At 47.4% G+C, this 26,835-nt stretch overlaps 1 long non-coding RNA gene across 1 annotated transcript; it reads left to right on the forward strand.

The window, feature by feature from the left end:
* Positions 1–239: 239 nt before the first annotated feature.
* LOC131492189 (uncharacterized) lies at positions 240–24,586 on the forward strand. The gene is made up of 3 exons (XR_009251924.1): positions 240–353; positions 3,742–3,872; positions 21,877–24,586. It is a non-coding gene; the product is annotated as an uncharacterized LOC131492189 (long non-coding RNA).
* Positions 24,587–26,835: the final 2,249 nt, after the last annotated feature.

Genomic DNA, 26,835 nt, shown 5'->3' on the forward strand with positions numbered 1-26,835 from the left:
CGGCGTGCAAGAGTTCGTCTCATCGGAGGATCTTCGCGCTGTCCTTCCGGGAGTAAAAGAGCTGAAGGCACTTGGGTGGCAATTAAGCACGAACGCGCTCGTTTCCCGACGGGCCAAGCGTGCGACTCTCACCCAGGGAAATCTCGCCCGGCGTCAGCGCTGCCCGGACGGGCAATCGGAGCTTCCGCGGCGCCCGCCGTGGGCTTGACCAGCAGGCACATTTCTCGGGGGGGGGGGGGGGGGGGATGAGGACGAAAGGCCGCCGGCCCCAGCCCGACGTTTTGTCGGACACTGTAACAGGTTACACTTCGAGCAGTTCGGAGGTTTCCGATCGGTGGAAGCGCTGAGAAAGGGTAGGTGTTGGGGGTGCGAGGGGAGGAGAGTCCATTCTTCACCGAGTCTTGTTTGCCGCCTCCCGACATTCCCCGCGCCTGGCCGCCCGCGGGCCCCGGACCGGAAGTGAGGTTGCCGGGCGGGCCCTCGAGGCTCCAGACGCCCACGCGGGGAGAGGGGTCCCCTCCGCGAGGGTCCCTGTCGGTGAGCGTCCCCGTCTGGGAGGCTCTCTGTTGGTAAAAGTTTCGTCACCCGAGCCCGGGAATGATGGTGAAAATACTTTGCACACATGCAAACAGGAGGCCATCCGCCTGCTTGCCTGCTTTCTCCTGTCCCCGTGGAACCCGCAACAGGAACCTCTGAGGCCTGTGCAAGCCCGCGGAAGCAGTTGTTCGACGAAGGGGCCTCACGGACCTTCCCTGATTTACACTTGCACAGGTTGGGGTTGTACGAACCACTCCTCTGCCTGAATCACCTGTTTCTCTGAAGCCACGTGAAGAAGCCCATCCCGTGAGGAGTGTGCCCAGTACCACGGCTGGTGTCCCTCTCTGTCATTTTTCCAGCCCGCCAGGGTTCCGCGCCTGTCCCGCGTCTGGCGGGTGGGTGGTGCCGCCCGGGCGGGGCGCCCTTCCTTCTGTGCCGTGTCCACTACACTGCCAACCAGAGGCTACCAGGAGCGCGTATGTTGAAGCCTGAGGCACAAAAGTAGCCTCAGGCTTTTTTTTTTTGGCCCACACCGTGCTTTCAAAGAAAATGTAAATAGTTCTAACGTGTAAAATTTGAGAGATGTTCACATTAAAAACGTCTGGATTCTGGCTTCTCCAGAAGGAAAATCAGTAGCTCCAGCCCTCCGGCATGGCAGGAGCTGCCTGGGCGGAAAAATGATGACCTGATGGGTTGGTCATGAGCTCTCTGTGCACCCAGGCCTTTCCAGGCCCGTCCATGGGCTCACCACCCAGGTCGCAGGAGGCGGGCACGTGGCCACCCTGCTCTAGAGAAAGGAGGTGGCCTGATTCTCAGAGCAACGCCCGAGTCTTGGTGAACCTGGACCATTGTGCTGCCTGAGCGTGGAGCTCCCACTCTTCCATGAGTCCCCAAGCTTCACAGACAGAGCCTTTGGCTCCCTATTATTTTCTTAATTTAAAAGGTCAGTGTTGGAGGAATTTCTCCCAGAGGCGAGCCCAGACAAGGATACAGGACAACAGAGAGGCGGGGCCTGGGACAGGAGATGCAACAACTTCAGGGTTGTGTTGTCTGGGGTAACAGATGTCAGCTTCTAGAAAGTTCTCCCATAAATTTAATGGGGGGCATGCGCGTTTAGAGAAAACAGTATTTACTGACATCACTTCAGCTAAGTGTTAGGAAAAAGTAAGAAATACAGTTTCTTATAAGATATTCGTACATTGAGCAACGGGCTTGAATATTATAAGAATTTAGAATTAAAGTTATTCCTTGTGTGTAAAGTAATATAAATGATGACCATTAAAAAAAATTAGAGGCATTGATTAAATTCTGTTATTTTATGGGATTTATTCAGCACATTAAAGGGTTTGAAAGACCAATATATTTTTGCTGTTGACCTAAAGAGAAAAGACAAACGTTAATAGTGATTCACTTTTTGAAATGAATCTGTTTTGTTCTTTTTTTTTTTTTTTTCAAATTTTTATTTAAATTCCATTTAGTTGGGGCGCCTGGGTGGCTCAGTCGGTTAAGCGTCCGACTTCGGCTCAGGTCATGATCTCACAGTTCGTGAGTTTAAGCCCCGCGTCGGGCTCTGTGCTGACAGCTCAGAGCCTGGAGCCTGCTTCCCATTCTGTGTCTCCCTCTCTCTCTGCCCCTTCCCTGCTCATGTTGTGTCTCTCTCTGTCTCAAAAATAAATAAACATTTAAAAAAAAAAAAAGAAATTCCATTTAGTTGACAGACAGTGTGATAACTGGTTTCAGGAGTAGAATTCAGTGATTCATCACTTACATACAACACCCAGTGCTCATCTCAACAAGTGCCCTCCTTAGTACCTATCCCCCATCCATCCCCCCCGACTCTCCTCCCTCCCCATCAACCCTCAGTTTGTTCTCTGTCTTTAAGAGTCTCTCATAGTTTGTGTCTGTTTTGTTCTTAATTAAAATTTTTTCCTTCATGACACCAAAAACAAAGGTAACAAAAGCAAAATTTTTTAAAGAGTGGGATTATAGCAAACTACAGATCTTTGGCACAGCAAAGGAAACTGTCAACAAAATGAAAAGGCAACCTACTGAATGGGAGAAAATAGTTGCAAATCATACAAGGATTTAATATACAAAATATATGAAGAACCATACAACCCAGTAGAAAAAAATCCAATTAAAAAATGAGCAAAGGACCTGAATAAACATTTTTCTCTGTAAAAAAAATTTTTTTTAATGTTTATTCATTTTGAGAGTGTGAGTGGGGGAGGAACAGAGAAAGCGGGAGACACAGAATCCAAAGCAGGCTCCAGGTTCCGAGCTGTCAGCACGGAGCCTGACATGGGATTCGAGCCCGTGAACAGTGAGATCATGACTTGAGCCGAAGTCAGATGCTTAACCCACTGAGCCACCCAGAAGTCCTCACCGGGAAGATGGGCTCTGCCAGAACCCTGCGTGGACCTCCTTGTCCCAGGGTTTCCCGCCTTCCCTTTCCATATGACTATCCATATTCAAGAAGAGAAAATAAGCAATTTAATAACTGCTTTGGTGGACGCTGTTGTACCGCCCAATCTCCCTCCCAATCTGGCCATCACTCCCCAGCTGCTGAGAGTACCTCCCTGCTGTCCACAGCTCCCAGACAGGTCCCTCCTCAGGAACTGCCCTCTGCAAAGGACACTTCCCCATCTGAGGTCACCACCACCCCTCCCTGGAAGGTGCAAGCCCCAGATCCCTTACCTCATGGCATGTCGTCTCAGAAAGGCCATCCCTGTCAGAACTGGGCTCACTGAGGCTGCTGCTGCACCAGCATCACAGCCAGCTCTACCCTCACTCCCCTAAAAGGTGTCTCCCCAGAGGGTACCTTAAAAGATCTCACCGGCAAATCTCCCTTCAGACTCTGTTCTCCATGGAATCCCAACAACAGCTTGGTTTCTGCCACCTCATTTTTTACAAGAGTGATGCAAATCTATCAAAATGTCTTGTCATAAACACTCATGTGATGGTGGTGAGATTTTCTCTTACAGGGTGGTATTAACTGGCATTGACAGAGGGAAGCTATTTTTGTTCAACGGTGACAAAATTCACGAGGCATCCCAACAGCAGTCAATTTCCTGGAAACAAAAATTATAAAATTAATTATTTTGAAGCATAATTGTCTGTTTTTGTCAGGTTCTTAATTACTTGAAATTTATGGCCATTAAATTCAAGGAGCTTGATTTTGACAAGTCACGTTTCCCTTTCCAGGGTGCTCGGAATGAAGAGCAATCTTGCCCTCACGCGCACTGTGAGTGGTCTTCGTCCGAGCCAGGCTGTGTCCACAAGCTTCCAGCTGACATTTGGAAGAAAGATACGCTTCTTCTGAGCTGATTTTGGAGGTAAGGCATTCTGGGTGCATCTGAGCGGCCCGGGCAGGGAGTGGGGTGAGGGACGGATGCAGAGACAACCTGGTCCCCATCTGCGCCTGACGACATCCTCCATGCCGCACTCGTTCTAGAATCCATTTCAAAGTAGTGCCACTGGAGATCCAAAGGCAAGCTGAGGGAATGAGTCAGAGTGCAGTGATTTGGTGAAGACGATGCATTTTCTATTTCTTCTGGCTGGCCAAAGCTGCACACCCTGGCAAAGCTGTGTCGCCAGGGCCCCGAGTGGAGTGTGCTCCCTTCTCAGAGTGGCACCTGCTGAACTAGAGACAGAGGCGATCATCACCACTGGTCTGACAGGCACTTCTCCAGACCAGACTTTCCTGACCTCCGCTAGTCTAAGTAAATGATGCGGGTCACAGTAAGGGTTTCCAACAGTGCATGGGCTTCCTCCAGGAATGTGGCAGGGAGTTTGGCATTTCTTTACCCCGAACCCCTTGAAGAAAGTCACCAGTGGGTCAGCGAGAGCCATGTGACCCGCTCACACTCTGCAAAAGAAGCCAGGAGGGCAGAAAGCAAGCAATGTATCAGTGGCACAGAGTCACAGTGAGTGGAGACAGGCTGTTGTGTGAGCCAGTCCAGATCAGCAGAACTCTGCTGTGAAAGAAGGAGGGAGGCAGGGAAGAAGGGCTGAAGGAAGGAAGGAAGAAGGAGGGAAGAAAGGAAGGAAGGGAGAGAAGGAGGGAGGGAGGGCAGAAGGAAGGAAGGAAGAAGGAGAGAAAGGAGGAGGAAAGGAAGGAAGGAAGGGAGGGAAGGAGGAAGAGAAGGGAAGAAAGGGCAAACCATTGCCAGTATTAAAAAAAAAAAAAAATCCTGCATTTTGCCACCTATAGGAGGCATACTTGAAGTAAAAATTGTAAGTGTAAGAGAACAAACTGAGGGTTGCTGGAGGGGATGCTGGGGGAGGGGATTGGCTAAAGGGGGGATGGGCACTAAGGAGGACAATGAGCACTGGGTGTTGTATGTGATGTTTAGTGTTTAGTGATGGATCACTAAATTCTGTTCCTGAAACTGTTATTACACTATATGTTAACTAACTTGGATGTAAATTAAAAAAATAATCATTAAAAAAAAATTGTAAGTGTAGGGGCACCTGGATGGCTCAGTCGCTTAAGCATCCCGCTCTTGATTTCAGCTCAGGACATGATTTCGCAGTTCGTGAGTTTGAGCCCCACGTCAGTCTCTGTGCTGACTGTGCAGAGCCTGCTTGGGACTCTCCTTCTCTCCCTCTCTCTGCCTCTCGCCTGCTCCTGCGCGCACATCTGTCTCTCTCTCTCTCTCTCTCTCTCTCTGTCTCTCTCTCTCTCTCTCCCTCAAATAAAGAAATAAACTTCAAAAAATTTGTAAGTGTAATAGAAAGGAAATGTGCCCTGCGGGTGCTGACGGAAAGCACCAGGGAAGATATATTCTTACAAGGGTCCCTGAGAGACAATGGGCATCCGTGATGATGCAGATGGATGGAATACTTGAAATGATACTGAATTCTTTTGGCCTCAGAGACATGAACGGGCCACTGAATAATGATGGTACCTATTGTACCGTCCCGATGACAGGAGACCCAGACTTGGTGCGGAGGTGATCCCCCAGAATAAGCCCATAAGCCAAGGTAGATTTTAGTGTCAGGCCAAGGATGCTGGTGGGAATCCGAGATGTGCGGGTCTCACAGGAAGCCGGCAAGCTTCACCCTGCCTGACCCACCCTCTGGGCATAAGCTTAACTTGCAACAGGCCCGGACATTCCGCAGATGGGAACGGAAACGTTTCCCGTGGTGTGTGATCTACTTTACCAAGTGTGCCGACGGCCAGGTGCACACAGCGAGGTGCATCCATGATGGGCTTCCTCTTTCTCCCCGTGCCCACTCTTGTCCCCTCCCTGATTTAGCCCCGGCTCAATACAGACATTCCCTCTGAGGATTTATTTTTAAACTGATACTATTATGTCCCCAAAAGACAACTGCAGAAAGATCAGCAGTATACCGAGAATAAACTGGGAGATTCCCTGATGACAGTTAGCTTCCATGATACAAAAAGTAAAGATATAGCTACGTAAGATAAATTGTCCACACAACTTAGAGATGAGGTCTCCTAAAAGTGCCATTGTAACCACCCTAACCCATCACCTGTAACCGCGTAGCTGTAGGCATTCGGGAATGTCCAGGTGTGTCCAAACGGCATAAATCCCGTGGAGGAGAAGCAGATGGCTTGGGCTCAAAGGTGATTGTCACTCAGGGACGCTGAAATCACATGTATGTTGCATCCTGTCTGAAGAGCCAGGATTAGGCAACGAGAAATAACTACCAGAACTGTAGACGGATTGGGGCGCCTGGGTGGCGCCGTCGGTTAAGCGTCCGACTTCAGCCAGGTCACGATCTCGCAGTCCGTGAGTTCGAGCCCCGCGTCAGGCTCCGGGCTGATGGCTCGGAGCCTGGAGCCTGTTTCCGATTCTGTGTCTCCCTCTCTCTCTGCCCCTCCCCCGTTCATGCTCTGTCTCTCTCTGTCCCAAAAATAAAAAAATAAAAAAAAAAACGTTGAAAAAAAGAACTGTAGACGGAGGGCCAACAAAGTCAGAACCTGCCCAAGTTCCAACCACATACGGAGTGAGGCTGTCCTGCCAGCAGGCACTTGAGGGCCCGGCACAGGAATGACGTACGCATCAGCCTCCGCAGGGCAGGGCTCTCAGCTTCTGGTTCAGAGTTGCGTCCTAAGGCTGCTTGCCACCTGGCAAGATGCCAGCCGAGCATCTTACATGCATTTGTTTGCTACCCAAAACAGTCTCCTAAGAATAACTGGCTTCCAGTACCGAAGGGAGAATGTGTTGAAGAGAAGAACTGAACTTCTGTCCCTTACTCACTGGGACAGTAATAAACTGGCGTTTTGGTTTATACATCAGTCTCTTGAGAGTTTGGTTAACTTGAGTTTAACTATAGATGCCATCCTGGAGTAGAGGCCCTACCAGGGAGCCAGTTCCTAGGAGAGCACTGTCTGCACTCACCTTCTTTGGCATCAGAGAGGGGCTGAGACTTTAACACTGATGAAATTGACAGAAAATTCAGAATCAGCCCTCCATCAATACCCCAAAGATCCTCCCTGTATATCATTTTCCATCAGAAACCATTTTCTCCAAGGAAGAAAGTTCCTACATGTTTTGTTTTCTGGGTCACCCTTAGCACAAGCCTCTCCTTCAGAACTACATATCCCGGAGGGAGGATTTAGTAATACACAGAGGCCCTCATTCCCCTTGAAAAACACTGTCACTTATTTTATTGTAAATTATCTAAATCATAGTTTAATTTATTTCAAGTCGCCAGTAACAGTATTGCAAACTATTCTGCCTGAGCGAGTATATACACAAAGTATGGATTCGTGAGTTCATCAAGATAAGCTTCAGGATCAGTAATCATACCAGAAATAAGGAACTTATTTTAAATAATGACCATAGTTTCTGGAACTCTCCTCACCTTGTATTTGTCTAAAAAGCTTTTATTTCCACCCACTGAATTTTTAATACTCAACATTGGTACAAAACAGTTCTTCCAGATATGGTTCTTTCAAAATGATTTTATTATACATTTAGTTCTCCTAAAATGTGCCCAATTGACAAACTACAGATGTCTCAACTCTAAATGTGTAAAGTTGAAAGTTTATTAGGAAATTAAGTTTGGGGGCACCTGGGTGGCTGAGTCAGTTAAGTGTCTGACTCCAGCTCAGGTCATGATCTCGTGATTCATGAGTTCGAGCCCTGCATCTGGCTCTGTGCTGACAGCTCAGAACCTGGAGCCTGCTTCGGATTCTGTGTCTCTCTCTCTCTCTGTCCCTCTCCCTCTCATTCATTCTCTCTCTCTCTCTCTTTCAAAAATCAGTTAACATTAAAAACTTAAAAAATAAAAATAAATAGGGGTACCTGGATGGCTCAGTCAGTTAAGCATCCGACTTCAGCTCAGGTGGTTAAGCCTCAGACTTGGGCTGAGATCATGATCTCACGGTTCATGGGTTCGAGCACTGCACTGGGCTCTGTGCTGACAGCTCAGAGCCTGAAACCCGCTTCGGATTCTGTGTCTCCCTCTCTCTCTGCCCCTCCCCAGCTTGAGTTCTGTCTCCCACCCCCTTAAAAATAAATAAACATTTAAAAATAAAGGGAAAAAAAAGGAGATAGGTTTAGGCAGATCATTAGCCCTGAGGGCCTGGGTCAGAGCTACAAGCCTTGGAAGGACTGTGAAACCATGAGATTTGAAAAAAGGAAGGAAAACAAAATGTGCATTCCAGAGCTTATCTGTTCAACTGTTTACAAATATAGCCTTGGATCATGAACTTGACTGCAGCTTTGTCTGGTCGAGTTGTATGCACTCAACGAATGTTCATTGGGCGTCTGGGGGGTGGGGGGCCCACAGGCCAGTCTCAGTCCTTGCCTTCCCCACGCTTTAACTTTAGGGGAAGAGACAAAAAATGACAAACATGAAGTCGTATAAGGCCAGAGCTGTGAACAGAAATCTGGCAGGTAGGAAAACCCAGGAGTCAGGCGGAGGTGACCTCTGGCAGAGAGCTAAGTGAGGAGCACCCCACATCGAGCAGAAGAGGAACAAATCACAGACGTAATTCTAGATTTTCTAGTTACTACATTATGAAACTAAAAAGAAACAGGTGGGCTTAGTTTTAATACTGTAGAGACACCTGGGGGGGGCTCAGTGGGTTAAGCAGCCAACTCTTGATTTCGGCTCAGGTCATGATTTCACATGGGATTGAGCCCCATATCGGGTTCTGCGCTGACAACGTGGAGCCTGCTTGGGATTTTCTTTCTCCCCCGACCTCTCTCCTCCCCTCCCCCACTCACTTTTTCTCTCTCAAAATAAATACATAAACTTAAAATTTTTTTGTTTAATACTGTATTCTATTTAACCCAATATACCAAAATGTTGTTGTTTTAACATGTAATTGACATAGACAATTTTATTGAGATTTTTGCTAAGTGGACATGATTGCAACTGATCGAAATGGACCACAGCATAGCATTAATCCAGGGGAAGTGGGTTTTATTGGTGCTTTTGGCCAGTTAGGATTTGGAGAAACCATTCCTCTTTCTTTTGAGACTCTTTTCCTAAGGTGCAGGGCAGAAGGATTCCTGATTAGGATATTTGGGAATATCTTGCATGAATTATTTTAGAATTACTTTTTTGGAAACTTATAATTTCTAGTATTAATAAACAAAGCCTGCATTATGTCCCTCCCCCCCCGCCCCCGAGAATTTGTGCTCATAAAATATGTGTACACTGGAAAGGAAGTAGGAAGCAGAACGTTAGATGCTGTGGGACAGATGGGCCGTGTACAACTAACAATACACACAGGTCCTGTCTTCTGTGAATGCCCATCAGTAGTTCAACAGAGCATCTTCAGAAGAGGTGGCTGATGGACTTGGTGGCTGCCACTAACCGTGGACACAGAGGACCATAGCACGTGTGCTAAATGGCACTAAGTCACGCTGGCAAGAGACCAGGTAGCCCATCTCCCTGGGAATCCGCCCTGTGACAGACGAGTAAGTGACACGCAGGAGCACTAGAAGGCACTGTTTCCCAAATAGAAGGAGACAAATGACCTGGACCCTTGCTGAAATTACAGATTTGGGGCCGAAGCCAGCGAAATCTTGCTTGAGCAGCCACTGTGGATTGAAGTGAAAATTTTAGTGCCAAGAAGGAAGAGAAGAAACCTGGGGTTCTAGGTGCTGCCCTCCCCGCCCTCCTCCCTCTGCCCCTTGCACCTTCCAGCTGCTTCCCTGCCCGTTTACAGCACGGGAGACATGGGGACATCTTGGCCAGGGCAGATGCTTCTTCTGGTTCTTGGCTACAAGGGATCCTGACCCCAGATTTCAGAGTCCACCTTCTGTTGACAAAGAAAACTACTTTCTCGCTGGCTGTATGTCAGCGATTATTAAAGTGAGTGCCTTGGGACACTGTGAAATGCTTCAACAGGAAGAGTTGCCACGGCTCTTAGTTTCTGTGAGATGGTCATCTATGTAGCAGGCTCTCTGGGATCCAGGACGTGCTGCACTCCTCTGTCTCATGTGTTGAAACATGGTGTAATTAGAAAATGGAAAAGACACGAGCAGACACGTCCTGAGGATGAAAGCAAGACGACGAATAAGCCCAACACCATTCATCATGAGGGAAATGCAAATTAATACCATGTGGGCTATCACTACAGACCTAACAGAGAGGCTGAAAGGACAAACACCACCGACACCAAATGCTGGTAAAGATGCAGAGAATCACTTGTATATGCTGGGGGGATGTGAATTTATGCAGTCTCTCTGGAAAAGTGTGGGAGCTTTTACGTAACTAAACACACGATCCCCACATGACCCAAGCAAGCAAATCCTTGGACCTTTATCCCAGAGAAATGCAGGTTTATGTCCACACAGAATTCTTTATGTAAATGTTCAGAGCAGCTTTATTCATAACAGCCAAAAAGTATAAACACACCAAATGTCCTTCGGTGGGTGTCAAGTCACACAGACTCTGGGAGGTCCATACCATGAAATTATACTCAGCAATCAAAAGAACTATTTATTTATGCAACAGATTACAAGGAGTTCTGAGCGGGAAAACATCCATTCCCAAAAGGTTACTGTTAAAAGACAACTGAGTAAATTTTAAAGATCTTATTGGCTTTATTCAGTGATTCATGAATTGACCAGCATCCCATTGAGCAGATACAAAGGAGATCCATGGCAGACGGGGTACAAAATGGAAGACTTTTACAAACAAGTTACTAGCAGAGTGGACTGTTTTAGGCAAGGCCACCTTCCTTTGGGGGAAGGCTGAGGGTCTATCAGGCAGATGACCTCACTAGTGCTGACCAGGTAATCCCAGACTGACTGGTTAAGATTACACTCCTGGGGGCTGCCAGGGTGGCTCAGTCAGTTAAGCTTCCAACTCTTGGTTTTGGCCCAGGTCATGATCTTATGGTTTTGGGAGTTCGAGCCCCGTGTCAGTCTCTGCGCTGATAGCATGGACCCTGCTTGGGATTCTTTCCCCCTCTCTCTCTGCCCCTTCCTCACTTGCGTTGTCTCTGTCTCTCTCAAATAAATAAATAAACTTAAAAAAAAAAAAAAAGATTACACCCCTGGGAGAGGCTGAAACCTGTTATGTTAGGTATTAAGTCTTCGTTTGGTGACTCCATTTTGGGCCTGTTTTCTCTTTTTAATAATACCTTATGATTCCATTTATATATCATTCTTAAAATGTCAAAACTATAGAGACAGAGAAAAGACTGGTGAAGAGGAGTGATTGCCCAGGTTAGGGATGGGGTGGGGAGGACAGGGAGGACCCAAGAGGGTCTTGTGGTGATGCAAACGCTATGTCCTGACTATCAATGTCAATGTCCTGGCTAACATTGTCCTGTACTTTTGGATGATGTTACCCCCCAGGGAAATTGGGTGATGGGTGCTCAAGATGTCTCTGTACTATTTCATCCAACTGCATGTGTAGAGTTTTCTTTACTTTAATGAGATGCTGTGTAACTGTAGATGTCTTATGCACCCCAGGCCGTCCACACACATGTGTCTGCTTACCCTCATAGACATTCCAATTTCTGAACTCTTCTACATGACAATTAAATGACCCGATGATTAATTCACCACTTAAAAGTTGTTACTAACTGCTGTTTGTCAAAAAATCTATCATTTTTATTCATTCCCGCTTATGCATGTCACCAAGGGCACACAGCCAAAAGTTCTGTCTAACCTATTTTAGTTCTATCTAAGCAACATTTATGGTGGGAAATGAGGATTCTGAGATGGCTTTGCTGAAACGTGTAGGATACGATAAGTAGAAGACGTAGGTGGTGCTGTGGGCAAAGAGACTCAGAGGCTGGGAAGTGGTTGCCCCCAAAGCAACGACAGTAAATGAGAAATTTCAAGTAGACAAGATTGCTTCAGTGAGAGTGTCTACAATTTGCAAGCCAGTGCAACCAGGGAACCAAGGATTGAGCAGTCTGGAGGCTCACGCATGTGAGCGATAAAGAATAAGGCCCCATGTGTAAGCGAGGAGAACCACGACATAAATGCTATCTTCCATTTCATCTTTCCCGGAAACACAAAAGACCCAAGTCAAAAACGAATGTACAGCCAGTGCACTGAGCAAGCTGGCTCTGCAGCTGAACGGGCCGTAGGTGCTCCCGGTGAGTCACAAATGAATAATGGAACACTTGAAAGGCTAAGACATTTGTATAATTATGGAGCCTGCTGAGGAAGGAGCAGCTGTAATGAAAGCCACAGGGAAAATGCAAAACACAGCATTCTGGGTAATCCTCTAATCACATTTTTTAACAAGAGAAAAGCCCTTTCAGGCATGTACCTTTCATTCCCCTAGAAGCTCATCCCTGGATTTCCAAAGAACAAAATTAAATCCAATGAATATTCTTTAGAATTTTTCTTTACTCATTTAGAAAAACAAACAAAGAATAAATATTCCAGAAAAAAAAACAAAAACAAAAAAACATCAAGTTCTACAGTTTCCCGTAAAAGACTCTTTTCTTTATCCTGAGCTCAGAGCTTTCTGATCTAGAAACCAGTATGATTGTCCTCTCCAAGGCAGACCAGGCCCATTGGCCTTGGACACCCACTGCTCTGGGACAGCGTACCCCACGCTTGCTCCATGGCCACCATTTCCACTCAGCACAAGCTGGGCAGAGTCACTCCATTCACAACTTCGGATAATATGCAAATCACGTGTCACTTAATGCAAAGCACAGCATGGGCTCCTGATTTCTCACATTCATTCTCGACATCCCGTGGAAACAATTGTAACTGAAAGGACCAACATTGCAAACATGCACCATCTTCTCCGCGAGTTACCCCAGTACTTCCCCCATCTTTCTCCTTGACCCAGTTATGGATTGCTGCGAAACTTACTGTGATAAAACAGCATCCTCTCTATTATGCCCCTTGGATTCTGCACTCAGGAATTTAGCCAGACCCCGACAGGATGGTTTGATTGCTCCCTGGAGTCTGGAATCCCCAGCTAAGAGGACCGAAACGACGGAGGCTTCTTTCCTAACTTATCCGGCACCTAACCTGGGATGACCCAAAGGCAGGCTCACCCAGGCCTGGAGCTCTTGCACGTGGCTTCTCTGTGAGGCTTGAGTTTTCTCCCAGCATGGCTGCTTCAGGTCGGGTAATCTTCCTACCCAGGATCCCCCTTTCAGCGGGGTGGTCTACGTTCCCCCTTTGCTCATGGCTGCTTTGACCAACAGAATGTGGTGAAAGAGACCCTGTGTGACAGGAGGCCATCCTGCATCAGCCGGCTTCCACACTACCCTCCAACTGACCACACATACAGGGACCAAACAAGCTGGCCCAGACTGGATGGCCAGTCCAGATGACGCAGTAATCAGATGTATGATAATCAGGTGGTTGTGGTTTGAAGCCACCATTCGCTGGTGGAAGCCAATGGATATGCATATGTGTGGGTCGGTACTTTATGGTGTCAATGGCTTTTCCAGAGTTTAAGCATCATGCAGGCAGGCACCAGGTGCACTGTGCTCGCCATCTTGTTGCTGGTGTTTATTTTTTTATTTTTTTATTTTTTTTAATTTTTTTTTTAACATTTATTTGTTTTTGAGACAGAGAGAGACAGAGCATGAACAGGGGAGGGGCAGAGAGAGAGGGAGACACAGAATCGGAAGCAGACTCCAGGCTCTGAGCCATCAGCCCAGAGCCCGACGCAGGGCTCGAACTCACGGACCGTGAGATCGTGACCTGAGCTGAAGTCGGACGCTCAACAGACTGAGCCACCCAGGCGCCCCTTGTTGCTGGTGTTTAAAACAGCACCTGACACAAGTGGATTCTCAGTAATGATTTATTGTTGGGTGAATTAAGTAAACAGTCATGAGTCTGCACCGGGCCCGTCCCTATACTGTCGTAATCATGGCTATACGTGGTGTATTGACCTGACTTCTAGATGAAACCCAGAAAATTCATATATGGCCAGGGGACCAAACTCAATGACATTTACTTTGACAGTATAAAAATAAGTGCATACTTATGTTGAGAATGTTCTGGAACAGAGCTAGTGGATCTTACACAGCTATAGATTTATAAACATCAGTGAGTTGTACCCTGGAAGTGGGTGAGTTTTATGGTATGTAAACCATACCAGCTGCTAAAAATGGGGCAAAAAAATCTATCACTAAAAAAATAAATGCTATTTGGAAGAATGTGGGACACACAAGGCCAGGAGAAAGATGGAGGGAAAGGCAGGGTTTGGAGACGTGCTTGTCTCAGCAATTCCTACCATCTAAAGTTGATCCAATAAGAAATTCAAGTTCAAGCAACCGCTTAAAGCTAAATATGAACCTATAAGAGCACTGACTATGATAATGTACCTAAAATAATCCAGAGGAAGGAGAGAGGAGTACATGTTAGCTAAACCTCCATCTTCCATAACAGAAGGTCATCACAAAACAAATCAAGGTCGAAAAATGGAGAAACTTTATAATTTGAAATTTTGTTTAAAAATTTTTTTTAATGTTTATTCATTTCTGAGAGAGAGAGAGAGAGAGAGAGAGACAGAGCACAAGCAGGGGAGGGGCAGAGAGAGAGGGAGATTCAGAATCCAAAGCAGGTTCCAGCTTCTGAGCTGTCAGCACAGAGCCTGACACAAGGCTCGAACTCATGAAGGGCGAGATTATGACCTGAGCCTAAGTCAGACACTTAACCACTGAGCCACCCAGCTCCCCAATATAATTTGGAATTTGGAAGTAACCACCGAGAAACTAAAAACAGTAATGGTTAAATTTCTGCCTTTAGGAAATTTCCCACAATTCCTGGACTAAATAATAGTTGGTACTTTTGTGGCAGAAAAGATGCTGAAAATTCTATATCACAGAGGTGCCTGGGTGGCTCAGTCAGTGAAGCATACGACTTCAGCTCAGGTCATGATCTCACAGTTCGTGGGTTTGAGCCCCGCGTCAGGCTCTGTGCTGACGGCTCAGAGCCTGGAGCCTGCTTCGGATTCTGTGTCTCCTTCTCTCTCTGCCCCTGCCCTGCTGGTGCTCTGTCTCTCTCTCTCTTAAAAATAAACACTAAAAAAAGGAAGAAGATGATGCATCCTATTCTTACTGCCCTGTGCGCACACACGCTTGTCCATGTGTGTGCTTGATGTTTTAAGTAATTCATAATATCAAAAGGAAAACTTGCCTTGAGGAAAAAACCACAAAGAATCCCCTCATATATTTATTGTGACCCATTAATTCTCAGCACCAAAATTCAAAACTAAAACATTTGTCACAAGCAAGTTTTCCACCAGGACAGTGGGCCCTTTCCAGGAGGCAAGTTGTCGTAAAAAGTACAGCACTTTAAAAAAAAAAAAAAAAAAAAAAGTACAGCATCTGCAGGTGTGTGTACGGCCAGCTTCACACACAGACTCAGGAAGAAGCAGTCTAGGAGTTAGGATGTGTTCACGAAAAATATTGACTTTTCCATCTGTCTAGGAATCTGGAATTGTATTGGCTGAATAACAAGTATCTAGTCTCAGGAAAACGAAAGCCATGTTGCTGCACTGTTTAAAATGTGTCCCGCTCAACCCAGGTGTCTGTGGTCCTCGAAATATTACCGAGACCAGACCCGAAGGCAAGGCATCTGGTGAGAAAAGATAGATGGCTTGAATTTAATTCCAAACATGGGGAATCCCCAAGGGACCCCGTATAAAAGAAAGCAGTAGTGTTACAAAATCTAATAAAATGATTTGGTTTCAGGAAACGTGCAAAAATGTGAATTGTGCCTAAGATAGCCTTCCTCAGCAGTGTCCTAGAAGATGAGACACCCTGGAATACTCTTTATTTTATTTTATTTTTTTTAATGTTTATTTATTTATTTTTTTTTTTTGAGAGGGAGAGACAGAATGCGAGCAGGAGAGGAGCAGAGAGAGAGGGAGACACAGAATCCGAAGCAGGCTCCAGGCTCCGAGCTGTCAGCATAGAGCCCAACGTGGGGCTTGAACTCACGAACTGTGAGATCATGACCTGAGCCAAAGTGGGACATTTAACCAACCGAGCCACCCAGGCGCCCCCCTGGAATACTCTTTAAAGGCAGCCCTTCCGTAAGACAGTGGCCCCAGGATATGTAAATCATTCCTCCACGGGTCACACCTTAAACTCAAATTTCTGGGCCTTCAGTGTCAATTTTATGTTAATGAGCTGGGAAGTAAGATTTTAAGCCCTTCAAGTATATATATAATGCATTGCGATGATATACGTGTTGCAATAAAGATGCCCTGATTAAAAAAAAAAAAAAAAAGTCCACCTGCCCTTGCCTGGCACCCAAGGGAAACAGAGGAATGGAGCTGCCAACCTGGGAGCAAGAGGTCAGCCGATCCGTACTTGCCTCTTGGGTTCAAATCCCCCGTCCTTTGCCTGCTGTGTGGTGTTGGATGGGTCACGTGGCCTCTCTGCCCTTCACCTTCCCCGTCTGTAAAGAAGAATGCAGCTGTGGTGGGGAGGAGTGAGATTCGGGCATAGTAACTGGGTTCACAGGATGCGCCGTGAACAGAGCTACGGTCATTAAAGCAGTGGCTCCTGGGGGCCCAAAGCTCTCTCCCTCATCACCTACGATGCCCAATACCCTCCGTGCGGCACAAAGGAGCGAGGTCATTCAGAGTATTTGCTGATGTCCTGGGGAAGGTCTCCACAGGCCCGCACCATGTGCAGAACCGAGCCAGTAAGCAGCCAATGGACGCTCCTTTTGAAAGATCACCCTGCGTCTCTGCCTTCAATGGCCTTAATAATTATTATTTTTTCATTATAAGGAGTGTGATAGTTAATTTTATCTGTCAATTCCACTGGAGTGTCCAGATATTTGGTTAAACGTGATTCTGGGCATTTTCTGGGTGAGATAAACATTTAAATCAACAGACTAATAAGGCAGAGTGCCTTCCCCACTGAGGGCATCTAGTCGACCGAGCCCCGAGTAGAGCACAGGGCCAAGGAAGGGAGAATGCCGTCTCTCTGCCCATCTTCCAGCTGGACACAGTCTTCTGCCTTCAGATGTGGACTCAGATGGGCACCAGCACCATCAGCTCCTGGGCCTCCAGTGTGCCAATCACAGATCTGGGGACTTCTCAGCCTCCGGAGTCACATGAGCCAAATCCTTATAATAAATCTCTATTTGTATATCCTGTTGACCCTGTTTCTCTGGAGAACCCCGAGTAATACAGAGAAATAATACATATTAATGTTAAATATTTAACATATCAAAAAAAGCTATGGAAAAAAAAACTGTGTAATCTCAATTCTCACAAATCACTAGGGACCTTTTGAGGTACTCTTTCCCAGCCCTTCTCCTATACAATGTCATGATACACAGCTTTGTGATCCCTGTTTTTGCACGTTGTTACATTTTTGAGAGTATGCTTTTTATTTATTTATTTATTTATTTATTTATTTATTTTTAATTTTTTTTTTCAAGGGTTATTTTTGAGAGACAGAGCACGAGCAGGGGAGGGGCACAGAGAGAGGGAGACACAGAATCCAAAGCAGGTTCCAGTCTCAACTGTCAGCACAGAGACCAACGTGGGGCTAGAATTCATGAACCGTGAGATCATGACCTGAGCCAAAGTCAAATGCTCAACCGACTGAGCCACCCAGGTGCCCCATGAGAATATGCTTTTTAAAACATTATTTTTTCCAAACAATAACTGATTCTTGTTATTTAAAAAAGTGATACAGAAAAAAAAAAAAAAAAAAACAAAGAATGTAAATATCATCCTGACTCCAATCAGCTCAAAGCAACACTAGGCAGCACCTAGAGAGTAACTTTCTACATGTGCCAAAAGGTAAACCAAAGGATGGGGAAAGAATTACAAACATGGCATTATATTATACATGTAGGGGCGCCTGGGTGGCTCCGTTGGTTAAGCGTCCGATTTCAGCTCAGGTCGTGATCTCGCGGTTCGTGAGTTCGAGCCCCGCGTCGGGCTCTGTGCTGATGGCTCGGAGCCTGGATCCTGCTTCAGATCCTGTGTCTCCCTCTCTCTCTGCCCCTCCCCTGCTCACACTCTCTCTCTCTCTCTCTCTCTGTTTCTCTCTCTCTCTCATAATAAATAAACATTAAAAAAAACATTATGCGTGCAATTTTTAAGTGAAGTCAAACTAAGTTTTCTGGAATTTAATGGAAGAAGATGAAACTGAAGTCAGGAGTTTCTGTGGGTCGAATAAATTTTCTTCACAAGAGAAATTCATTTCTTTTTAAAAAATTTTTTAATGTCTATTTATTTTTGTGAGAGAGAGACAGATCATGAACGGGGGAGGGTCAGAGAGAGGGGGAGACACAGATTTCGAAGCAGGTTCCAGGCTCCGAGCTGTCAGCACAGAGTCCGACGCGGGGGTCAAACCCACGGACCGTGAGATCATGACCTGAGCCAAAATTGGACGCTCAACCGAGTGAGCCACCCAGGGGCCCCTTAGGGATTTTTTAAAAACTTTTTTTCAATGTTTATTTTTTTGATAGAGAGACAGAGACAGAGTGTTAGCAGAGAAGGGGCAGAGAGAGGGAGACACACAATCCGAAACAGGCTTCAGGCTCCGAGCTGTCAGCACAGAGCCTGATGTAGGGTTCGAACCCACTAAGGAGCTGAGGGAAGCCCTCACCTGGGGCTCTAGTCACAGCAAGGGGGGCGGGGGGATGTGGGAAGGCCACGGGAACTGCCACAGACAGCAGGTTAGTGTCCTCTTGTTTTCTCTGTCACTGCAGAGAAGCCTACTCTCCGGGGAGGCGCTCTTGCAAGGTGTCTGGTCCCCTTGGCACCCAGCTGGCCACCTCATCCCGTGGCCAGGAGAGGCCCCGGCCCCCCGGGAGAGCTCAAGGAGCAGGCTCACGGTTGGGGAGGGTGCGGGGAGCGCACAGCAGCTCTCATCCACTTGCCACACTTCCTGCTCATCATGCTGCCTCGAGATGCACTTTGTGAAGGGAGCTAGAAACGGAAGCCTCTGAGAAAACCCGCTGGGCTCCTGACAGGAGAGGCCCCAGGTGACTGCAGACCCCACAGACACCAGCAGGTGGGCCTCGTTCACACCCCCTTTCTGGAGATTTCTCTTCAAGGCCTCTGAACCAGCCACTTTGTAATCCTTGAGGAGGTTCCCAGTACACCCTGGGCTTTGGGCTCCCATTCTTTTTTTTTTTTTTTTTTTTTTTTATGTTTAGTTTTGAGAGAAAGAGAGACCGAGTGCAAGCAGGGGAGGGGCAGAGAGAGAGGGAGACACAGGATCTGAAGCAGGCTCCAGGCTGTGAGCTGTCAGCACAGAGCCCAACGTGGGGCTCGAACTCACGGGCTGTGAGATCATGACCTGAGCTGAAGTCGGACGCTTAACTGATTGAGCCCCCCAGGCGCCCCTGGGCTCCCATTCCGAAGCCGTGTGCCTTTTGTGGCAGCCAAACGGCAGTCGTTTGTGCTCTATTCTAAGTGCTGAATGGCAACTGCTCACAAGTTGGGTCCAAAGAAAACACTGTAGAAGTTCCTGGAAAATTTTGCATTAATTCTGGTACAGGGGAGCCTAGGTGGCTCAGTCGAGTGTCTGACTCTTGATTTTGGTTCAGGTCATGATCCCAGGGTTGTGGGATTGAGCCCTGAGTAGGACTCTGTGCTGAGTATGGAGCCTGCTTGAAATTCTCTCCTCTCTCTCTCTCTCTCTCTCTCTCTCTCTCTCTCTTTCTCCTTCTGCCATTCTCCCTCTCCCCTGCTCACACTCTCTCTCTCTAAAATAAAATAATAACAACAAATTAAATAAATAAATAAATAAAACTAGCAGACTTCAAAGTAGATGGCCCTCCATAATGTGGGTGGGCCTCGTCTGATCAGTTTTAGGTCTTAAAGACTAAGGTTCCCCAAGGAAGAGGGAGTTCTGCCTTCAGACTCAAGATTGCAGCAGTCTTCCCCGGGTCTCCAGCCTGCCACTGCCCCACAGATCTTAGACCTGCCAGCCAATTCCTCAAATACATCTCTTCCACTCTCTCTCTCCCTCTTCACCTCACTCCCTGTCGTTTTACGTATAAGCGCAGTGTTGTTTCTGTTTCTCTGGAGAACCTCAGCTAACACAGCTTTCCTCAGCCAACTCATCTGAACACAGTGGCCGACACAGAGGTCTTTGCAGATGTCCTCCTGGGACGTTTCCATGGCCCGGGTCTCGGCGTGCATGTGCTCCCGACTGGCCCAGGGCCGGAGCTGGGGCAGGATCAGGGGGCTCCGGGAGGTGGGGGCCCAGACGGGCGTTTACAGCCCCCAGGGCAAGCACAGAACGCCAGTCAGGCAGAAGGCAGGTGACATATTCTTTTTCCAACCACACATCCACTCTGAGGTAATATGATTTTAAAGCATAATAATATTTGGAAGTTAATTCCCACATGACTGTTTTGGGGAACTTGAGCAGGAGTTACGGGAACCATCTCGTGAATAATTGAGAACTCCTGCCATCAGTCATCAATGCATTAAAAACTATGACATGAAAACCCTGTAAATGACTGGAGTTACTGCTTGGAATCAAGCCCCAGCAGCCCCGCCTGTGCTGTCTGTCCTGCCTTGCCAACCTCACCGGCCGCCCCTCCTGGCTCTGCGCACCCACACCCCATCTGCAGCCACACTGGAGAGGTCCGCCTGTTTGTCCAGATGCTGAATCTACGTGGTGGAAATCAGCGCACGGCGATGGCGTCGACTATGTGAGAAGGACCCCAGAGCGGGGATCATCGAGTGTCCGTGTCATGACAGGGACATCGCCCCCTAGTTGGCAACAGGGCTGAAATCTCAGTTGTTCAGATCCTGGAATGATCTTTTGTGACTACAACTCCGGTCGATACTAAGGCCACACAGGCAGTCACCAGCCTAAGCTGTCCCGACCTCACTGCCGCAGTTCAAACCCACCCGATAGAAACATGTGAACAGCCTATGTCTTGACTACCACGTGCCCTCTTCCTAAGTATAAAATGCACTGTTTTCTTGCTATACTGAATCATTGGGCAAATCTGCTCGAGGAAAAGAAAACCCAATGTTAAAAAGCTTCCATCAACGTTGGGGGCTGCAACTTTCTGTCTGTAATCACATGTGTCACCACCAAGAGTGACATATTTACCTCCGTTTCTTGAACGCATTTGCCAAATATTATCATATGACCTTCCTAGGCCCTCAGCCGACAAACACCCTGCATTCAACCAGCCCTGGTTGGTCAGTTACTGTCTGTCATAAACAACAACATGTGCTGTATTAAAGGATTTGCCTTTTTAACTATCAATAGCTCCATACAGCTCAGTGTCCAACCCAGAATCAAAACAAGAGCTCCATCTACAATGATTTTTAAGAATGGTGTTCTCTTGGGGTGCCTGGGTGGCTCAGTCGGTTAAGCATCCAACTTTGGCTCAGGTCACGATCTCACAGTTCATGGATTCAAGCCCCATGTTGGGCTCTGCATTAACAGCATGGAACCTGCTTGGGACTCTCTCCTCTCTGCCCCTCCCCCACATGTGTGCTCACTCGCTCTCAAAAATAAATAAACACTTAGGAAAAAAAAACATGGAGTTCTCTTTTCCTCTATATTTAATGGCTGTGACCTAGTAACATGCACGTGTGGAGGCACGAGCCAGATGCAGAACAAGGACATGACTTCTGAGGGTCTTACGAACGCACTTGTGGATGTGGGCAGGTGTGCTGATCAGAGGGTGCACAGTCTAACCCCTTTCTGGTTAGCCACAAACAGCATGTAGTAGGTCCATGCAGTTTGGGCGGGGGGGGGGGGGGAGGGTGACATTTAAAAACCATCCCTGACCAAACTGAGGAGCAAAAGGCAGAGGAAACGAGGGAGAGAACAGAGAATCAGACATGAAGGGAAGAGGGACAGGTACCCAGGGCGACAAATGTGGGGACAGAAGGCTCTTCAGCTGTCTGAAACAAAGCTATGTGGTCAGTAACTGTGATGTGTCTGCCTTCCAGAGTTCTACAAATATGCCTCATGGCCCCGTTCTCGGACCTCTGACCCCACTCCCACGTGAGGGCCAGGACGGATCAGTGCAGCCCTGTGTGTGGTTCATGTCTTCCAAGGTTCACATCAGCTCCTCCAAGAGCTTCATACCTCCGTGACCACGAATGTCACTTGGACATAAAGGGGGTGAGTGTATGATGCTTGGCCGCCATTCCCGTATTCCCGAAACATGCTGTTTCATGGACTGGTGGGTTTCGACAAGAATGATCTGGGAGAGGACCATGCGCCTGATGTTCCTGCTCTCTCTGGAGAAGCCTGTGGGGGAGGAGGTGGGGTCGGGGGAGGCCCTCGAATCTACAGTGGGAGCAAACGGTAAGGCTGTCGGGTAACCGTGCAAATATCAGAACAAATCTTAATGCAACCTGTAAGCGTAAGGACAGAGATGAGAAGGAGCCAAGGGCAGTTCCGCCTGGCGTGGCTGCTGGGGTCACGTCCTTCTCCCCAGTAATGACTACATTCCAAGTCCCTTGTGGTGAAAACGAAAAATACGACCACATTCTGGGTGTCTGCTTGGCTTGGATAAGCTAGACCCAGATTCAGGAAAAGAAGTCGGTAGAACACGGAGTCATTAGTTACAAAAGGAGCAGAGAAAGATAAAAGTCAGGAGGAATCTAATGAAAACCTGTTGAAGTTCATCATGGAAAGTGCCAGATCAGGGCAAATCTCTATACCAGTGATTCCCAAACTTTAGCATCGGAATCTCCTGGGGTTGGAGCTGCCAGAGGAAAGGCAGAAGCCCAGTTAAATCTGTATTTCAGAGAAACAATGAATCATTTTTAGTATAAGCATGTCCCATGCAAAAATCGGGTTTCTCTAAAATTCAAATTTAACTGTGTGCCTTTATTTTATTCACCGTGCCTGGCAGCCTTACCTAGACCGCCTGTTCAGACGCTGGTTTCTGGGCTACACACTCGGAGGTCGTGGCTCAGCAGATCCGGGTGGGGCCCAGGAATCTGCATTTCCAACCCTCTCGCTGGGGATGCTGACCCTGCTGGTCTGAGGATACACTTGGAGAATCACAGCCCCCAAAGCCCTCCCCGTGTGATGACGGCTCTGCACGTCTCTGGCCACCAGCTACAGGAGGGACGCTCTGGGATCATGGGCTGTGCATCCTCTGGTGCGTCATCTCCCACCTCCCCGGAAAGTGTGCGGCCCTCCGTGTTCAGGCAGGAGCGCTGGGCGCTCCCGTGAACCAAGAGGCAGGCCGGTTTTCTTACCCTGGGCCTTGGCCCATCCACGCCTGCTCTGCTTGGAGTGCTCAGTAGAGAAGCACGGGGCAGGCAGGGTGACTGGCCGAGTCGTGGCCAGCGAGACACTGGTTCTGCGTGCACCACAGGCGATGGTTCTCTCCCGCTGCCTTCCGCGGGGTTTACCAAAACATGCCAGCCGTTCTCATGTTGCAGGAAACACACTGTGCTTTTTACTGAGAGGCATTAGTAGCATTAGTACCTCATCCACAGAGTGATTTCGTTATTGCTAAACATTTTATAATTTTTTTTAAGTTTACCTATTTATTTTGAGAGAGAGAAAGAGAGCATATGCCGGGGAGGGGCAGAAAGAGAGGAGAGAGTGGGAGACAGAGAATCCCAAACAGGCTTCACGTTCAGCAGTGAGCCCAACTAGGGGCTCGAACTCATGACCGCAAGATCGTGACCTGAGCTGATATTGAGTGGGACGCTTACCCGACTGAGCCACCCAGGTGCCCCTTACTGCTGAACATTTTAAACTGCAGCATGAAATTATGAAATTAAAATTTCATTTTAAATGTGTCAACATCTTGCTTGTTGGAAGTAGAAGCTGACCACCAGATCCCCATTGCCCTCAGTAACCACGGCACGCCACGCGGTGGTTAGGAACTGGGTGGAATCTGTGCCCTCTGGAGCGGGACTCACCTGGCAGAGTTGCTGAGCCATGGACTCACTTCTGACAAGGCTTCTCTAGGGTCTCCCGTCCAGAAGCCAACTGCTGCCATAACACTCTGTGCTCAGGGCTCCCAAAATTCATATGATAGAGTTCCGATCCCCAGTGCCCCAGAATGAGAGTGTGTATGCACAGACGGCCTTTATATTTTAGAGTAAAATGAGGTCATTAAGGTAGCCATCATCCAACGTGACTTGTGTCCTTATAAACAGAAGAGATCAGGACACAGACACACAGAGAGGGACAAGCACGTGCAGACATGGGGAGAGGATGGTGTCTACATGCCAGGAGAGAGGCCTCGGAAAGAATCAAGCCTGCTGACACGCTGATCTCAGCCTTCCAGGCTCCAGGATGGAGAGAAAGAAATGTCTGCTGTTTAGGCCGCCTGGCCATGGTGTTTGCGCCACTGCCCAAGCTGACTGAGACACCATGTGAGCACAGATTTTCCTTTACAAGGAAGAAGAATGGACAGAGAACACACCCCAGATGTGACGATTAAACTGTAGGATTCCATCTGAAATTCACCTTGAACTGACCTGTGATTGAGGATCTCACAGTCCCCTCCCAGCAGATTGTACTGTCTTATCCTTCAATCCCTCGGCGCCCCCGACCAGAGGCCTAAAACGTGCACACATCTGAGGGGTGGGCCCGGGGCACTTCGTGTACGCAGACTGACTTACCCCTTGCTCCTTCCGGCTCTAACTGTGCCAAGAATCATCATTAAAGATGATCTACTTACTACTTTTCGTCTCTTTGCAACATGCAAATCTTGGCCTTGATAAAGGCAATACTCTTTGCTAATTTGAAGTACAATGGAGGCATACAGAAAAAGAAAAAAGATTTCTGACACCCTCTGTTAATCAAGTGTTCAGAAACCTGCTTGTACTAAAATAACTTGACATTCTTCCCATGTCTTTTATTTCCTCTAATAGAGTTTGGGTTTTTTTCTTTCCCCCTCCACAAAGGTGCATTCTTGATAATTACTTTCTCCTATCATTTGGAAAACTGCTAGAAATCATAGATCTAGTTCATAGTGTAATTAGATATAGCTTGCACTGAACATTTAAGACCCTTGAACACAAAGTCATAGAGTCTGCATATAACCAGGCTGAGTACAACTTTCTGACTACTTGGATCTTGCAGTCCCCCTGTAGTTAATAAATATCTTATTTATTCATGACTTTTGTTTTTAATCATCATGCTGACTTGTACCACTCAAAATGACAATTTCATTATAGTACTTTGCTCTCATATATACATGATTAGGCACATATTTAATTAGCTTCCCTTCACCCCAAATACTAATCACTTCCTTTGATTGACTGTCTGAGTCATACAAACACTTATGATTTCCTTGCTGTTGACTGCACGCACAGTTTAAACAGGAATAGCTCACGTTGCAAGTTAGGCTGAAGGGTAGCAGATGGTTAGGAAATTAACTTCACAAGTAAGTGGATCCCATTGACTCTGACAAACCAAATGTAAGAACAAAAGACAGTAAAAGCCGAAGACCCTTCCCTTCATCCTCCTCAGCTGGATTTTGCATATGCTGGTTGTGCAGGCATGAAAAGTCCTGTATTAAAAAACACTTATAGCTCCTTACTGCTTTATTCATTACCAGTTTGTGTCATTTAAATTGTTATTACTCTTGGGGCACCTGGGTGGCTCATTCGGTTAAGCCTCAGACTTCAGCTCAGGTCATGATCTCGTGGTTCGTGGGTTCGAGACCTGCCTCAGGCTCTGTGCTGACTGCTCGGAGCCTGAAGCCTGCTTCGGATTCTGTGTCTCCCTCTGTATCTCTGCCCCTCTCCTGCTCGTGCTCTCTTTCTCTCTCAAAAATAAATAAACATTGGGGCGCCTGGGTGGCTCAGTCGGTTAAGCGGCTGACTTCGGCTCGGGTCATGATCTCGTGGTCTGTGAGTTCAGGCCCCGCGTCGGGCTCTGTGCTGACAGCTCAGAGCCTGGAGCCTGTTTCGGATTCTGTGTCTCCCTCTCTCTCTGACCCTCCCCGGTTCATGCTCTGTCTCTCTCTGTCTCCAAAATAAATAAACGTTAAAAAAAAAAAAATTAAAAAAAAATAATAAAATAAATAAATAAACATTAAAAATAAATAAATAAAATTTTTAAAAAATGTTATTACTTTTGAGGTCTGAAATGCCACAGCTGAAGCTGGGTCGCAACAATTTAGGGTAAAAGTCCTACAGGGGTGAGGGGACCCATGGCCTGTGGGGAGGGTCCCTGGTGCACAGGGGCCCACCGCCCACCTGGAGGGCCCGCTGGCCGTGATGGCCTGTTTGGAGGTGCTCCCACTGCGCCACCTGGTGGACCATGTCTGGAACACATGGGTGAGCACCCCAGCGGGGTTGGGAGGGCTTGTCAGAAATGCAAATCCTCAGGGCCCACCAGACCCCCTGGGTCAGACACTCTGGGGGTGGAGCCCAGTGATCTGTTTTTAACAAGCCCTCTGGGCGATTCTGATGACATTTGATGTGCTAAACACGGGCCAAAAATCGAACTCTGGGCACAACGAATACATATAAATATAGTCACAAAATTCAAACTACCCATAAGGGAAAGTATGCTGGTCTTCTTAAAGAAAAAACTCTCGGGGCGCCTGGGTGGCTCAGTCGGTTAAGCCTCAGACTTCAGCTCAGGTCATGATCTCGTGGTTCGTGGGTTCGAGACCTACCTCAGGCTCTGTGCTGACTGCTCGGAGCCTGAAGCCTGCTTCGGATTCTGTGTCTCCCTCTCTCTCTGACCCTCCCCCATTCATGCTCTGTCTCTGTCTGTCTCAAAAATAAATAAAAACGTTAACAAAAAAATAAAAATAAAGAAAAAACTCTCTGAACACAGGTCTGAAAGCCGATCTTTGGGAGTGTGGGTCCTACACCGTGTCCTCATAAGAAGACGTGAGGACACAGACATGCACAGAGGGACACAGGGAGGAAGTGGCCATCTCCCAGGGCAGGGGAGAGGCCTCAGGGGAACCA

Source organism: Neofelis nebulosa, chromosome 12, assembly GCF_028018385.1.
Source record: "Neofelis nebulosa isolate mNeoNeb1 chromosome 12, mNeoNeb1.pri, whole genome shotgun sequence".
NCBI classification, from domain to species: Eukaryota; Metazoa; Chordata; class Mammalia; order Carnivora; family Felidae; genus Neofelis; species Neofelis nebulosa.